Genomic DNA, 15,660 nt, shown 5'->3' on the forward strand with positions numbered 1-15,660 from the left:
AGATTTTTGTACTCAATTCGGTTTACTGGATGCTTCAAAAAGCACCCACCGAGAAATTTCTAAATCAGAATATCATAGATCTCATCATAAGAAAATAAGATCTAGAAGAAGGACTAGAGAAGAAAGAGATGAGCGTAGGACTCATCGTAAATCTCATAGATTTACCAGGAATAGGTCCAAGCGAAATCTTGATAAGATTAAGTGTTATAAATGTGGAAAATTTGGGCATATAGCTCCAAATTGTAAGCTAGAAAAGCTTAAGACTCTAGAACTTGATGATGATATTCAAGAGAAGATTTATAGTTTTCTATATACTTCGGGTTCCGAATCAGATTATGATGATTCTGAAGCAAGTTATGCAACGAAGGATAAGCAACCTGAGTCATCTAGTAAGGTTCAACAAGATTCGAATGATGCTTGCAAATGTCATGGTGATACTTGTCACTGCGAACATGATGAATTTTACAAGTTGCAATCTCAGTTTGAAGACATGAATATGTTCACTATCACTGCATACAATGTGATAGAACTTCTAAAAGAAGTTACCGATAATACTCTTCGTGAAAAGATCATTCAATTGGCTGCTAGTAAAACTAGCTCTTCAACTAGTATTCCTAGTGATAAAAAGGTTAAAGATGATTTTAATTATTCTGCTCCTTACTCCTTGTCTGAAGTTCATAATAGACTCTCTTCTAAACAAACCATGGTTATTCGTGATACCTCTTTTGATGATTTAAAAGGAGAAATTGAACATTTGAAGGAAGAAATTAAATTTCTTAAACAAAATCATATTATTTATGATCACCGTCTTACTCAGATTGAGTCTGCTAATAGCAAAGGAAAAAATAAGGTTGATGATGAATCTACTGCTGAAGAAAATATTCTTGCCAACACTTTGAATATTGATCCGAAACAAAATATGTTTTTAGGAATGATGCAAATTGTTACAGCTCATAAATGATATGTTAAATGTACTATATTAATTGATAATACTTTTTCTATAACTAACATTGCTATGATTGATAGTGCGCGCTGATGTGAGTTGCATTCAAGAAGGTCTTGTACCTACTAAATATTTTGAAAAAACAACTCATATGGTTAAATCTGCATCTGGTCATGCTTTAGATATAAAGTATAAATTATCTAATACTCGTATTTGCCAGAATAAAGTTTGTATTCCTCACTTTTTTTTCTTAGTAAAAAATCAGTTATACCCTCCTATTATTCTAGGAACTCCTTTTATAAATGCAATTTATCCTTTTACTAATATAAATGCTAAAGGATTTTCTGCTACTTATAAAAATCAAGATATTAGTTATACTTTTATCACCGAGCCTATTTCTAGAGATATTAATGCTCTAATTGAAATGAAACAAAAGCATGTTGATTATTTACAACTTGAGATATTTAGTATGAATATATTCGATACTTTAAAATCTGCTAAAATACAGGAAAATTTTAAACTCATTTCTGAAAAAATGGCCATTGATATTTGTGCTGATCATCCTAGTGCCTTTTGGAATCGGAAAAAGCATATTGTAACTCTTCCATATGAAGATGATTTCTCTGAGGAAAATATCCCTACCAAATCTCGTCTTGTCAAATGAATACCGAATTGGTTGAATTCTGCAAAAGGGAAATTGATAATTTATTACAAAAGGGATTGATAAAGCCTTCCAAATCACCATGGTCGTGTACTGCTTTTTATGTTAATAACGCAGCAGAAAAAGAACGAGGTGTTCCCAGGTTAGTTATAAATTATAAACCTTTAAATAAATTTTTAAAATAGATTAGATATCCTATTCCTAATAAAAGAGATTTATTAACCAGATTATATGATGCTAATATCTTTTCAAAATTTGATTTAAAATCTGGATATTGGCAAATCCAAATATTTAGAGACCATTCATATAGAACGGCATTTAATGTTCCGTTTGGACAGTACGAATGGAATGTAATGCCTTTTGGGTTAAAAAATGCTCCCTCAGAATTTCAAAAAATAATGAATGATATTTTCAATCCCTATTTGGATTTCATCATAGTTTATATTGATGATATTTTGGTATACTCAAAGACTCTTGAAATGAATATTAAGCATTTAGACATTTTTAAGAAAATAGTTATTCAAAATGGTTTGGTCATATCTAAACCTAAAATGAGTCTTTTTCAAATAGAAGTTAGATTTTTGGGGCATTTGATTTGTCAAGGAAAAATGACTCCTATTCAGTGATCTATTGAATTTGCATCGAAATTCCCTGATATTATTACAGATAAGACGCAATTGCAGCGGTTTCTGGGAAGTTTAAACTACATTTTCCCATTCTACAAGAATTTATCTCGAGATTTAGCTCCGTTATATGACAGGCTAAAAAAAGATCATAAAAAGTCTTGGACCAATAGTCTCACAGATCTTGTAAAGACTATTAAAGAAAGGGTTAAATCTTTACCTTGTTTAACCCTTGCTAATCCTGCTTGGCCAAAGATTGTAGAGACGAATGCGTCTAATATTGGGTATGAAGGTATATTAAAACAAATTAATCCGCATGATAAAAATGAATATCTTATTCGATTTCATTCAGGAAAATGGAGCGATGCTCAGAAAAAATATGCGACGGTAGCCCATGAAATGTTAACTATCGTTAAGTGCATTTTAAAATTTCAAGATGATTTATATAATCAAAAAATTTTGATAAAAACTGATGCTCAGTCAGTCAAGTATATGTTTGATAAAGATTTTAAACATGATGCGTCTAAGTTAATTTTTGCTAGGTGGCAGGCACAATTAGCCCCTTTACATAAATGCTTTCTTTTTTCTATAAATAGGTTTGTTTTTCTTTAAAGAAGAGCAGGTTTTAGAAACCCTCTTTCTTTCTTTCTTTCTTTCTTTCTTTCTTTCTCTCTCCCCACTTGTAAAATATTTTCAAGTATTGTAACCTTACCGGACTTTGGCCGGAGGAATAGTAAAGTGTGCTGTTTGCTACAAGGTACTTCCTTTTATTTTCAAGTTTTTATTTCTGAGTTAAGCCGTGACTATGTCCGGCTAAAAAATTATATCTATGTCGGATAACTAACTTCTCTTTTATATAGACCATGAATGGATCTAAGTTTTATTTAAATATAGAAGAATTTTTAGTATGGCTTTTCGACTTGGTTCCGAGATTGAAGTACAGTCAGATTTAGTACTACTTTTATTAGCTTTGTCTTTATGACTCCGTCTGATGAGCCGTGGTTTTTAGCCTGAAATTGAGTTTGATAAGTAGGGCGCCTCATACCCGGTTAGAACTATCAGACAATAGGCTTAATAAAAGTATGTATTAGCTTCTTGACATGCCCTTTGCTTGGGTAAAATAATTAAACCATGCAGTTTGAGAAACTACGTTAAAATTCTTGTGTATTTCGATATTATTATTATTATTATTATTATTAGAGGGTAGTTTTGTCATTAGTTAATCTAATGCATGCATTAAAACCATTGCATTGCTAATACCTAGAAATCCATGGTATTAACAATACACACCTTAATACACAATAGAGTGTATAACTAATGCAAGGCATTAGTTATACATAGGTTGGAAAAGAGTACCAAACAAGGTACTAGTAATACACAATGCTAATGCATGCGTTATTTTTCCTAATATACTCTACCAAACGACCCCTAGAGTGTTAGAACAAGACATAAAATATGTATAATTAGAGGTTAACATTTGACCAATCAACGAGATAGGTTGATGTTGACTCTTTCTTTTTTTTCATTGTCGCAATGAATGTACAATTTCCAACTACGCAGCCGCCTATTATTTCTTTCGCAAGAAAATCTTAAACTTTTTATTTATCGGCTTCATAATCAATAGGGTTAAAATGATAAATTTATTATATTAATCATTATTTTTTTTAATTGATATTTTCAATTCAAAAGTGGATAAGTAATTATGGATAGAAGGAATATTTATGAATAGGGGTGTCAAAAATGAGTCCCAATATAGATAACTAGTCTAATCGGTTCAGTATTTTAACAAATGGGTTCCGCATAATTTAAATTGGGTTTAATTTGGGAAACTTACATAAATATACAATATTAAAAAAAAAAATTACATTTATAGCAATAACATTTTTTTTCTCATTTGATCACTTTTAATACATTTATAATACAATTTTAATACATATTACAAAGAACAATTTATTATTCACATATAATACAAGTTTTTTTAATGGATAATACATTTATCACATATTTTAATACACTTATAATACAATGTGTCAATTTCTTATCAAACAAGCATAATATATTTTAACAAATAATTATAATACATATATATTGCATACATAATTCACTTTTAATACATATTGCAAAATTAACATATTATTGCTAAAAATGGTAATAAATAAAAAATATCGCTAAAATTAGTAATTATTTATTAAAAGGTACCCATCCAAATATTTTTTCCTAATTTCAACGGATTCAAGTCTTAATCCATTTTAAGAGAATCATCAATTGAGCCCAATTTAATATCTAATTTCAATTCGCTTTAAGACTCTTTGTTTGCATTGAAATAATGTATATTCCTATATTAAATGTATGAATTACTATTTATTTTATATCTTTTAAAATTTAGTTATCTATTTGTAACTTTTTTTTAAAAATTGAGTTGAAATTCAAATTGTGGTTATAAAAGTTAAATAACGGTATGTTAAAATTATTGAGAACAAGCGGATCAAATTAGACGGGTCTTGACCCAATGCGATTTTTAGCTCATTTGAGCTAAAGTAAACTTGGGCGGATCAACACTCAACCCAATATCTATTTCAACACATTTTAATATATCTAATTTCAATCCAATCCTCTCATTTGACACTTTAGTTATGAAGCGGTCTTAATATGTGTTACTGTATGTAAAAACAAGCTCAAAATAATTTGATATTTATCTATATATATGATATATTATTATATTTAAAATGAATAGGCCATAAGTCAAAACTCAAATTGCTAAAATGTCCCTTTAATTAAATATATGTTTTACTAATCTAAATTATAAGTATTTTGAAAAAAATAATTAATGAAACTCTTGCGAAGAGTGTTTAATTTGCCTCCAGATAGATGCCTTTCTCTAAGGGTCTAATGTCTGTTTCAAATGACATTTTATTTATTTATTTATTTTAACATGAAAAGTCTTCCCCTTGTCATTTTCATAACTGCTTAATTGTGTACGTAAAGCTTCAATTCATTTTCCCCCTCTTTCTCATGAGGTCTTAATTTTTTACAATATATATACTATGAAATATTACGAAATATTTCTGGAAACTCATGTACAATCAGAACTAACTCAAGAATAGGGGTTTCGGAATATGTATCCCAAACCCTAACAAGATGATAAATGCAACCCTTAGAATTCATTTTTCTAGCATTTAGGCAAAATATAAACCGACCCTTAAGAGCATAATTTCCCCATTTCCATTCTAAGATAGACTCGTTCGGACCCTGAAATGTGACCAATTGGGTCATACGATCTATGGAAGCATAACAAGAATGAATTTAATCCATTCCAAGAATAACATCAAAATCTAACATATCAAGTTCTACAAGATCAACATGAGTGACTCTATGAGAAACATAAACATGATAATTTCTATGAACTCTCTTAGCAACAATAGAATCTACTCCTCTAACAAATGACAATGTAGCACCCAGATTGATCAAAGTATACATATCAAAATGAAAAACTTCCAACATATCGGTCACAACATCGGGAGAACCCTCATGATCCTTTCAAGTTTAAAGTGCATAAAATTTATTATGACGAGGAGTACCCGAACCATAACCACTAGGTTGAGCCTGCTTACCATCTCTTACCTTAGTGGCAAGCAACATACAATCTCTTATCTTGTGACCATTCTTACCACAATTAAAGCAATCATCTGTACTGGCTAAGGATTTTCCTGAGTGACTCTTGCCACACCTTTGGCAAACGGGAATAGAAGATTCATTACCACCACCTCCTTGAGGCTTAGGGTTAGACACTCTATTTTTAGTGAACTTAGGAGCCGGAGCATTTGACGATCCATGACCAAAGAACTTTTGTCGGAATTGAGAACGACCATTTCCACCAAACCTAGAATGAGAAAAGTCACCATCACCGGTCCTTACTCTCTTTGATTCCCTAGACTTCTCTTTTAGTTTTTCCTCTTTAAATTGTTGGACATGTATCATCAAAAATGAGATATCCATATCCTTAATCAGCATGGTGGTACGACACTCCTTAACCACCATTTCTGACACACCGACAAGAACTTACTCATCCTTACCCTAGAGTTGGCAACCATAGTTGAAGCATACTTAGCCAATGAGAGAACTTGAAAGAATACTTCTTCACACTCATATTTCCTTGATGAAGATTAATGAACTCAAGCACTTTTTGTGTCTTTCATATGAAGAGGAAAGAAACTATCAAGAAAAGTTCCTTTGAATTTCTCCCAATCAAGAGGACTTGCATCAATAGCCCTCTCTTCCTTCCATTGGTTGAATCAAACTTGAGCAACATCCTTGAGTTGATAAGCGACCAATGTTGCCTTTTCTACCATTGATACTCTCATAATCTCCACTATCTTATAAATCTCATCAATGAACTCTTGAGTATTCTTATCAACTTTCGACCCATGAAACTCCGAGGGATCCATCCTAGTGAAGTCTCTTAGCCTTATCACTATTGTACCCATTTTTCGATTCATGGGAGCAATGGCCTCTCTATTAGCTTGGGCCGTCATAGCTTGAACCAACACTTGGAAAGTTGTTCGAAATTTGGCATGACTCACTTGCTTGGCCAAAGGATCAACAGGTACTTGAAGAACCTCAGTCTCCACATTCCTTATTGCATTAACTCTTCGATGAGGCATATCTTGAAATTCATTGGACAAGAGTTAGGAGAAATATCTTTATAACTATGAACTCTGTGACACCACTTTAGAATAGTGAAAGAATTTAAGTTTCCTAAACTCTTTGAAGTCTTCTATTCATAAATGTGGCGCACTTCACACTTATGAACAAGACTCTACTCAATGCGGCTTTTCATACATCCTAGAATCTTTCAAATTAAAACCTGATGATTTGAATACTAAGTTTGTGACGACCCAAAGGCTACCCTAAACGTGACATGACGAATAATATCCCGAGAGACCTTAAACAAGCCACTTACATACGAATAATGTAATGAAGCACAATTTAAGAGATATAATCAATATAGGTCTCAAATCATAGAATGACATAAAAGATACCAACAGAGTTCATAAGCAATTTGCGGAATACTACTAAGTTTGATACAAGCCTTTCTAACACCATGAGAGACATTGAGACGTAACCCTACACCACATACAAGTATGAAACAAAAGACATCAAAAATAGTAAAGGAACATTAATGGCCTTGTCCTCGGAGCATGAGAACTCAACAATCCAAGTAGTCAATCTAAGCAATCTCGAGCTAAGCACTTCTAGGAGGAGAAGCATCCAACTCTATATTATGAAACAAACTTCATAAAACCAAAATTCATCTGACTTCCCACGATACCATTCTACGATTTGTCGTCTACTCTACGGACCATAGACCCCTCAATAGAATCCAAATCCAAGTCCAAAATTTCAGCAAGTCTAGATCACTATACAGATTAGTCCTATGACCTGTCAGAAATCCTATGGTTCGTCATGTCCATTCATCGGTCATACATCAGAGACTTCATATTTCCAAAATTCAACTCAAGTTCTATGACTACCTTTATACGACCCGTCAAACCTCATACAGTCTGTAGATAGGACTTGTAGATCCAAATACTAGTGCCAAAACTAAACTTTTCCTTTGTTATTCAACTTTCCAATTATTGAGGTGTTACAACATCAAACTCTAGCATATTCAATATTAGTAAATCTACCTAAGTCTACGGAACCATAAACATCACAGAACAAGTATGATACACATAGGTTACTACTATAGAATCTCTAATTAGGGTAGCAACATAGATCGGGGAATCAAGGATACCACAATTCAGGTCAAGTCCCAACGTAAGTTTAATAGATAAATATAAATAAGTGGAACCCAGATCAAGTAAAATAGAAGTCATTCGGTCACACACAAGAATAGTACATGTTATCACTGTGTTTGACACCTCAGCCTTTGTCCTTCTCAGAAAAGCGTAACACTAAGCTATATTATCATTACAGATAGTCCTTCTACCTAGTTGCACCACTCCTCTCTCTACATTACCATTTTCTCGGCCTCTCTAATTAACTCATCGACCATAATGTAAACGTCCTCTACAATTATTACCTCTACCTCTTCGGACTACTACTGTAGTATATTGTCACGCCCCGAACTAGGGGAGGCGTGACTAACACTCGATACCTTATGCAATCGAGTTAGCTACTGAAACATACCAACTGAGGGCCTAAAATGTCGGGCAGCATAACATCTAAAATATTAAGCCTGGACCATTAGGGTCATAACCCGAATAACAACTCATATAGACAAAGGTAGACAAGCCAAAAAATTAATAAAGTACTAGCTGGCCGACGAGGCCACAATTGAGAACATACACACATACATACATATCTATACATGCCAACCCTATGTGGCTAGAAACTGGAAATGACAGAAAGAAACCCAGAATATTGTGTCCACAATAGCCTCTATGAGTATCATAAGCACTAGTCGAGACAAGGCCCTGACTATACCCAAATTGTACAACAAAATTAAACATCCTATGAAAGCTCCAACAAGAGGTGGAGCTTACCAACTCACAGTTGAATCACGAATCATAGTGGATGGGTCAATTAGAATCCCTACCTAGACCTGCACACATGAAACAAAAATGCAGTGTCCCCAGGCAATGGGACGTCAACACAGATAAAAATGTACTGGTATGTAAGACAGAAAATATACTCATAAATAACTGCTATAAAAAGGGTAATAAAGATACCACCTAAAACAGAAACTCTGATAGCCCTATGGTTGACATCCTACGTTATATGAATTAATTATGCATGGTATGCTCGCATAATCGTATGTCGTGAATACATATATATAGATGCAAATGCATGTCATACCCAACCAAGTGATAGTAATGGTGGTGCCTTCTGGTAGCGAACCGGCATCATATTCGCCAACTTGTGTCCATCTGTGTCTCATACGTATAAATATAGGCAATAGGCCCCATACCTTCCGATTATAGCTCGGAAGTAGAATGCATATCATGTAATGTCATGGATTCGTAATGCATTTTCGTTACCTGAATCATGTTACCAATATTGGCTCGTTGGTACTCTTGTCCTCATAATCTCGTACATTTTCGTATCAAATGTAAAAAACTCGTATAACCATATGCTTGTAGATTTAACTAGAACAGTTAAATCAAATTAAGAAAGGTAACTTAAACATGAGAATGTTCATAAAGATTTAAGGTGCTTCACCTAGTTTTTATGTATGTTTCCTTAGTAATTTGTAAAAGAAAGTATTTTAAAAAAAAAACATGTCCTTTAGTAGTCTAAACATACGAGTTACATTTAGGAGTTTCGGAAATCGACAAATTATTTTTAAGGTTTTCAAAAAAGAAGAAAGTAGCGAGGAAGAAGGACTGATTTCAAACTCTTAATGTTCCTCCCTAATATTTCTATGTTACAACACCTAAAGAAGAAGAATACTATATACACACGGACCTACAATCAAGGGAATTGACAAAATGACACATAAACGCCGAGTAACCTATATAACCGAACGAGTGGAATATCAACATAATGGAGTCACAAAAATACGCCAGCTGCAATCCTAATGCCTTTCACAGAAGGTCTTTCTAACAATAGAATAGTAAAACAACCTTTCACTATTTAGGATTCAAAAATTCATGCTCAAAGGAAGTAACACTTAGCCTTAACATACCTCAATTCTGGGTCCTGTAGTATTAATATGGATTGTAGCCCTTCCTTAGAGTATGTAATCTACATGAAGTCATGTCACACAACCATTACAGGCAGAATATTAACACGTCAGGGTCAAAGTAGCAATTTAGAGCTTATTAGCAGAGTAATTAGCTCACCAGGCGCATTTTAAATGTATGCTTCATTACCTTTTCTTCTCCAAATTAAAACCCCAAATTAATGACGTAACATAAATTTTTGCAAAAGCTATTAACAAGTGGAAGCCTACGCAATAGTCAACAATAACCAAAGAGAGTATGCCAATAATAAAAACTCCGTGTATCGCCACACCCTTCCTTTCCAACCACAAAATAACCACAACGAAATCCAAATCATGAGTCATCAAACCAATAAATCCAAAAACAATATATGTAATACATTCCTATGATGGTTCAATATAACCATAATAACTCGAACTTACGGCTTTCAATCACCACCCTGTGCGTTCGTCCAATAATTACGCTTGGAATCATGTCTTTCTCTTCATAAGCAATAAGAGAATAAAAGGGAAGAATCTTAACTTAAAATTGATGGAGCTTATAGTATTGTAGCATATCTCCTCAATTACAAAGAGTCTCCTCAAACACAAGACGTTGAACCAAGAATAAGTCATTTGAAAATCACAATGCAATAATAGAATCAACGTTACACTTATTTATCTTACAATTAGTTACCCATCTATACTTCTTCTTCTCTTCCAGACTCATATCAACAACAGCCACACAGAAACAATTAATTTCCAAAAATTCCAGTAACAACAACATCAGAAAATACTTCAAAAATAGCCCAACATCACATAACTATAAAAATACAATTTTCCAGTTGTCTATTCGTTTTCTTGCTTAAATAACATAGCTATAACTTGGACTTACTCAATAAAATGAAGGGTGAGAATTATTACCTCCAAACAGAAACAACACCACCTAAAAATGAGACTCCCTCACCACGAAGAATACTTCAAATCACAATCAACGAGGAGGAAAGAAGTAACATAATCTCTATGAACATTCAGAGAGTGAATCCACGTTGAAATCTTGTATATATTTGCTTGGATGATAGGGGAACCTCTAGAGAGGATTTAGGAATGTTTTCGTCTTATTTGGTCAAAAAATGAGTTTAAACGAAGGGAAACCAAATCTTATAAAGCTAAATCGACATAGGGCGGGGGACCCACCTTTACGTGCCTGCTTGTGCAGTTTCACAAAAATATGAATATCTCTCAATTCTGAAGTTGTATGGACAAATGGTTTAGTGCATTGGAAAGTAGACTCGTAGACCTTCAATTAGTATATTGGAGTTCTTCTAAAGCTTTATAGATTGGGATATAATCTCCGAGACATTTAACCCAAATTTAAGAAAATTTATCAAAGAAACTTACTCTCACTTTTGCCAACTCTTTATTTCCCAACTTGCTTGACTTCAAAACTTAACTTACGATCATTGGGCGACTATATAACCTTATAAAACACCCTTCTTAGCATATAAGACACTCTTTGTCTTACCCCAAAGGTACTGGATAACTTGAACTTTCCGAAAGGGCGGGATGTTAAAAGAGTCATTCTTTAACTCGAACTTGTTTAAGGGCATCCTTGACCCATAACGTTAGTCTAATTCTTAGATTTCTTTTCCTCCCCTTTTCAACATTATTCTCCTGAAATGATATACCAAGTCATATAAGCCGCATACACTTATGCAATGATATGCATATTATGCCAAAGAACCACGGGGTCTCATATATATTGTCGTACTTGGAAAACTGTCTACCAGTGAGGGCATTCCATTTTGAAGCGTCCATGATCACCATACTTAAATCATATGTGGTCAAGTGAGGACCTGCTAACTGATGCATGAGAAGCTCCTTAACCACTTTGAGTTAGAGACTACTGTGGAACCCCTAAACAACCACACGTAAAAGCGGGCATATGTGACTGAATCAGATGAGCTAAATACACTTGCTGACCAGAACCGTTTGAATAATAACCATTGTAGTTGACCTCATGCTTGGGCCTTTAAGCTAATGCCTTGGCCTTCCCAACTTGTCGAACACCCTCTAGCTTCTACACATAGTCAATCACCTCATTGAAACTTTTACTAGTTGAGGCCATGTGTACTGATAATACCTACAACTCAGAACTTAAATTGTTGACAAACAAGTGAATCCTCTCTTCTTTAATGTTCATAAGTTGTATAACATAGTTGGAAAAGGCATGAAACTTAGCCTCATAAGTAGATAAAGACATGCTTCCCTGTTCAAGGGCCATAAATTATTCATCCTTCTTATAAAGGTACACAATACATACTTCTCTAAGAACCAATCATGAAATTGGGTCCAAGTTACCTGAGGCAGAACTGATGATCGACATTCCACAAAAACCCTCAACCGCTGCTTTGCTTCACCCTAAAGCTGAAAAGTCCCGAACTCAACCCCATCCTGCAACATAATGCCTAGTTTAAATAACATCTCACATTAGTTCAAGATGAACTCAAAGGCATCCTCACTCTCAAATTTGTAGAACACTGGGATTTAATTTCAATAACTTGGTCAGCATCTCATGTAACATTCTACTCAATACAGGGCCTAGTAATAGACGGAAGAAAATATCAATGAGTAAGACTCTATCTATCTTAGGGATCTTAGTAACTATAGGACGAGTAACATGAGCCTGAGTAGTATACATAATAGGAGTGGCTCTAGTACCTGCCAACCTTCTCAGGAAAGATAGCAATTCTTGAACCACCTTAGAAAACATAGAAGGAAGATATGCGACCCCAACTTGGGTCCTCACCTATATCTCATCATGCTCTTCGATCTCTATCTCAACCTCTACTTCACCATGGTTCTAGATTGGGGAAGGATCTCTTTCCCTAGTCCAGTCCCTGCCTCAATTCCACCCCTGGTAGGTGTTGCTCTCCCCCGGCCCCTACCTCTGCCTTTGTCGCATCCTTGAGTTGTTGGCTCCACTATTGGAGTTGTTGTCCTCACACAATTGTGTCTAGTATCAAACATATATGGAATAAGAGTGAATGGACATAGATACCAATTTGGATCACCAGATACCAATTGTAATCACGCTATAACATGAAGGAAGAAAGGAGCGATAATTTCCTAAGGCCATGTAGCTTCTTGTAGAAAAATACATACGTCTCCGTACAATTTTATAACACTCTACTAGACTCATTTTGGTACCACAAGATCAAAGAACCTAGTCTTATGATACCAACTTTGTCATGACCTTGACCCACTCTGATCACCACCCACACGAACCCTTCAGTGGGAGAACCAACTACCAACCCAAACCAAACCCATCAAACCACTTTAAGAAACAAGTCATGATATAAAATTCTAGGAAAATAGTTTTAGAAAAATTAAAGGATTAGGTTCCCATAAACTAAATCATTTAATAGAACCCATTTGCAGAATTTAATTTCCTAGAATATGAATGCCATAATACCAAAACTCTAGAGTATGGAGAATAAGGGCATCCAACCCCAATAAGAAAACTTAAGTCTAAAATAAACATGTCTATGTCCGAGAGGATGGGCAACGAGATAAGGAAGAATCCATGGAAGCCTAGAAGAAGTAGCTCACTTTTGGAATAAGATTTCTTGCTTCTCATAACTGCGATGTAGAAGCCACTAACATATGCCATGTACTCCACGAAGAAAAAGAAAGTGCAGTATCAATACACAAATGTTGTGTACTGGTAGAATCATACGACCAATTCCAAAACATAAATGTAAACAAGTAACTACAAAACAGTAATACATGTCAACCCATCTACCAACTGTCACAACATATACTACTAGAAAATTATAAATTACTTGGAGATTTTACTTGAGGATTATTTCAGCAGAAATTTGCTACGAATTTTCATGCGGAAATAAGAAATTCCTAAATTCTAATCTTTTTTACATGGGAAAATAATTTTTCCAGAAAAATTGGTATGTAAATTTGGCGCCATTTTAATAAAATTATTACCTGGAGAATTATTTGGGGAAAATGATTTGCAAGTACCATTTTCATAAGTAAATTCGCAAGTAGTGAATTTTTTTTAAAATCTATTTAGTAAAAAAATTTGCTAGATAAACTTATTTTCAAATTTATCCAATTTAGCTAGGAATAGTTACTTGAAAATTTATCTAGAAATAATTTTATATGTGATATTATATGGGGATTCATGTTCTACGAATTTTGTTGGGGATTTATTTCGTGAGGATTTACACTGAAAATTTTCCGACTTGAAGAATTTCTTGGGGATTTTATTGTTCTGCATTTGGTTGGTAATTTTTAGAGGAATTTACTTGGAAATATGAATACTTTAAATATTTTTGATATAATTTTACTGAAAGTTTTTTCTTGGAATTTAAGAGGATTATTTTTACTTGGAGTTTTAAAGAAATATTTTCTTAAAAAATATTTAACGAAAATTATAATAATATAAAAAATGACAATGACATTAGAATGAATTTTATTGTTAAATATTTACTTCAACTTTAGGTTAAAATTATATGGCTAGTTATTCATCCAATAGAAAAATAACTATCATAAATGTAATTAATTTTAATTTAATACTTTTTCTTATATTAAATCGTGTATTATTAAATAAGTCAAAATTATTTCTAAGTAGAGAAAAATTTGGTTATTTACATTATTAATGTGAAGTTTGTACCCCTCATGATTTTTTTTTACTTGTATATCCAATTGATATATCTTTTTTGCAAACATTAAAAATGATCTAATTCTTCTATAGTAAGTTGTTGAATAATATTATTTGTAAATATAATTGAGTATGTTAAAATATAATTATTAAAAGATAAATTAAAATAATAAATGTCACAAATACCTAATAAGCTATACTATCAATTACTGATAATAACTTTTTTGCACTTTAAACTTCAAATTATTTATATTTTTCATTATTTATTTATAAGATTTTGTATGTATAATTTAATTTTTGTTTGTGTTTATTATGCTTAGATATGAATATCATGTCATAGAAAGCGTAAGATTAAAATTTTCATGGTATGTGGGTGGTAGTGATTTATTTTAAATATATAAATAGTTATTATGTTTCATTTTTTAAGAGTCAAATTACATAAATGCTAGCCAACATTTTAGGATATATTTTGTAACAATATTTATATGACATGAATTTATAATATTTTTTGTACAATCATGAATTCTAAATTGTATTTTAAATACTTCATTTATTTAAATAAATTTAACTTTAAAAACTAATCAAATCGGAGGAAGACATCAAAAATTGGTGGTGTTAATGGTACTTCTTGTACCACATCGATGGAAGACACCAATAGTTTTGCATTTATTCTGCTTTGACTAAGAACAACGATGGAATGCAATTTGAAATATGAAGAGGTAGGCTTTGGGCAATGGGTGGGGATTAATTTACTTGTAATTAAGTTGTGTAATATAATTGGTGGGCAGCGATTAATTAACTTGTGTTATAATATAATGGGTGGGCAGTGGAGGTAAATACTTGATTAACCCAGGAATAAGTCAAATGATCAAAATAAATAATAGAAGATAATTGTGTTAATAATATCGTTTATAGGAAATTAAGAAAATTCATTTGTTTTGTTATTTTTTATCAAAAATTACTGGGGTATTTTTAATATTATTTGCAAGAAAATTCCCAAGTAATTTACCTGTAAAATTTATATCCCTAGGTAAATTATTTGGGGATTTT

Source organism: Solanum verrucosum, unplaced genomic scaffold (assembly GCF_900185275.1).
Source record: "Solanum verrucosum unplaced genomic scaffold, falcon-dt-bn FXZP01000111.1, whole genome shotgun sequence".
Lineage (NCBI taxonomy): Eukaryota > Viridiplantae > Streptophyta > Magnoliopsida > Solanales > Solanaceae > Solanum > Solanum verrucosum.